Raw genomic sequence first — 3,144 nt, forward strand, 5'->3', positions numbered from 1 at the left:
GACGTGAAGGACCTTTACACGTCCATCCCCCACGACCGAGGAATTGACTGTGTCAGACAATTACTGACAACATCTGAACTACATCACGACACGATTGATTTGTGTCTTGAGCTACTTACCACGGTTCTCACCAGGAACTACTTCCTATTTGAGGACATCTACTACCTCCAGGCACAGGGGACCGCCATGGGGTCCAACATGGCGCCTCCGTATGCAAACACGTATATGGCCGCATTCGAGGAAGGGGTGGTCTACCCCAACACCCTCTTTAGGACTCACTGTGTCACCTGGAAGAGGTTCATAGACGATATTTTTTGTATATGGACTGGACCACTTGACACTCTTGACCAATTTTTTGAAACATTAAATGCCTCTTGGCCAGGTCTCTCATTCACCATGACGAAAGACGAACATCAGGTCAGTTTCCTCGACACTTTAGTATTGAAGGATAAGGATGGTAACATAAGTACAGATCTATATAGAAAGTCCACTGACCGAAATAGCTTGCTCCATTACAGTAGTCTGCACCCCGTAACTACCAAAAATGCCATCCCCCGCTCACAATTTCAGAGGGTGGAGCGTATAGTTACCAATCCATCCAAGAAGCAAGAAAGGTTGAATGAGATGTACAATAAATTCAGTGAACGGGGATATCCCCCTAACATATTACATGATGCCCTAAATCCACCAACCAACCTCAAACAACCTGTCACAAATCGCTTACCATTTGTACATACCTACCATCCCTACGTCCATATACTCCATCACAGCATTAGGAAACATTGGAGACTACTACAAGAGGCATATCCGGATATACCGGAATTCCGCAATCACTTCCTTCCCTGTTATAAACGGGCACGTAATATCCGTGATACATTGGTCAAAGCCGACATTGGATCAGGCTCACGCTCTTCCACCCAGAGATTCCTCTCCCAACCCAGGACTGGCACACATCCATGCCTTCATTGCAATCAATGCGGAAATGTCTTAAAGGGAGATCACTTTTATCACCCACATTCGGGCAAGCGATATCAAATCAAAGACTATAGCACCTGTGATACCTCTTTTGTGGTGTATTCCATTAAATGCCCTTGTGGCCTTTTATATATTGGCGAAACTTCTCAACCGATACGGGACCGTATCAGTAAACACAAGTCGACAATAAGATGCAAAAATACGTTGCTGCCACTACCCCACCATTTCATTGACGCTGGACATTCTATACCTCAGCTGAAATTCCAGGTAATAGAACATGTCCCAGCACCTCGACGGGGGGGCAACCGTATCCAAACCCTCATAAGAAGAGAGGCCTTTTGGATACATGAACTTGAAACTATAACACCAAGAGGCCTCAACAGGGATTATGATCTCCTGGCCTTCCTATAGACTCTGTGATTAACTTTGTATGGTTTATTTACCTTGTACATGCTTGCATTCACTCTTCTAAAATGTTGTATTAACATATAGCTTTGTTTTACAGAGTCATCAGTATTGAAATTGACGGCACGCAAATGTTCACATCCCGATCCTCCTTCCCCCTGGATCCCCAACTTATCCTTATGGTCTCTGGTTTTGTACTTATCATTACTCAAAATCTCTCCTCTCCCCTCCTTTCTGTCTTTTTTCTACAGTGCAGGTCATTAGCACAGGACTTAACAATAACACCCTCACATCCACTATTTCTTTTGTTTATAGCTCCTCCCACTTTGGGTCAGCCCCATTTGCCAAGTCCCTGTGCATTACAAAGGAAGGTGGAACGCACCTCCATGATAGTTTCCACATCACTGACACGCAGAGCGTCGCCGGCATATACAGTGCGTCACTTCCGGTGACGCACTTCCGGTTTCACGCCGTCCAGCGGTCCCGCCCCCTGGCCATATACTGGCGTCTTTGCAGGCATGGCAGCACATCACGGAACAAGCGGCGGACACCGCGTTCCACACCTGCATCCCTGTCTCTCCTGGTAAGACCCATTTATTAGCGTCAGTGTTCTATATCATGGGTGCTGTCATTTTCATAGCCTAATCCGTCCACCTCTTCTTTTAGACAGGGGAGTTCTCACCCTGGTCCATCCACTGGGTCCTTATTCACTACCATTATACAGGGTACGTACATTACCACTATCTGGGTACACCGCACGCACCCTGCCAGTTTATTTATATGCTATATTACATCGCTTATAGTTTCTACCTCTGAAGAGGATATATCTGGGTACACCGCACGCACCCAGCCAATTCATGCTATACCAGATTGCTCACGGTTTCTGCCTCTGAAAAGGATATATAGCATATCACCACTTCTGACAGGTGGTATATTTGGGTTGGTATCACTATATCCCTTATACTACTGGTTTGGACAAACGATTCCCTGTTATATGTCCTTATATATTGTTTTTCGTAGATACAGTCCATTATCTAGATAAACAGAGAAACGTCCCTGGACATTGTCCCTCACAGCAGTATCCTGATTCACATCAAACAGGGGTTAGTCTGACTCTTAAAAGTTTGGTCTAAAGTGCCATAACCTACACCTGTCTAAAAACAGATACATTTATACCTTAGGATCCAAATATAGGACCTTAATCTGACTTCAAGCCACACATAATAAGCATTTCTAAGAGACAAGGTATGACTCCTCCCTTATTTCTTTCTCTCCGCTCCATTCCCCCATTCCCCTTCCCATCCATCACTATAGATGCATAATATATAAGTCTCCTCATTATTTTCCATTTTTTCATTACTTTGTTGTTATTTATATTTTATGTGATTTTGTATTATTGTAAATACTTTATTTGCACATTATCGCAGTACACTGAAGAAGGTCAAAGTGTGACCGAAACGTCTGTACAAGTGGCTGCTATTAAAATTCCACATCATTACAAGTTGAGTGCCAAAGTTTATTTTATATATAGCCACACGATAAGGCTCGGGAGGGACGGAGCGCTATTGGACTCTTGGAGAACAAATTATCGCAGAATAGTTTGCTTCATATACAGAGGCCCTTAATGCCAGAAGAGCAGAATTCCCTCTCAAGTGACCCCATTTTGGAAAGGGGATCCTCTGGGAATTTATCCACAGGTGTATTGACAATTTTGACTCCATATGTGTATTCTAGAAACAAGTTGCAATGAATATTGCTGAATGA

General features: G+C 43.8%; 1 long non-coding RNA gene across 1 annotated transcript; it reads left to right on the forward strand.

Annotated features, from left to right (window-relative positions):
* The first annotated feature begins 2,444 nt into the window (after window positions 1–2,444).
* Window positions 2,445–2,881, forward strand: LOC143781114 (uncharacterized). The gene is made up of 3 exons (XR_013216569.1): window positions 2,445–2,483; window positions 2,562–2,625; window positions 2,808–2,881. It is a non-coding gene; the product is annotated as an uncharacterized LOC143781114 (long non-coding RNA).
* Window positions 2,882–3,144: the final 263 nt, after the last annotated feature.

Source organism: Ranitomeya variabilis, chromosome 6, assembly GCF_051348905.1.
Source record: "Ranitomeya variabilis isolate aRanVar5 chromosome 6, aRanVar5.hap1, whole genome shotgun sequence".
Taxonomy (NCBI): Eukaryota; Metazoa; Chordata; class Amphibia; order Anura; family Dendrobatidae; genus Ranitomeya; species Ranitomeya variabilis.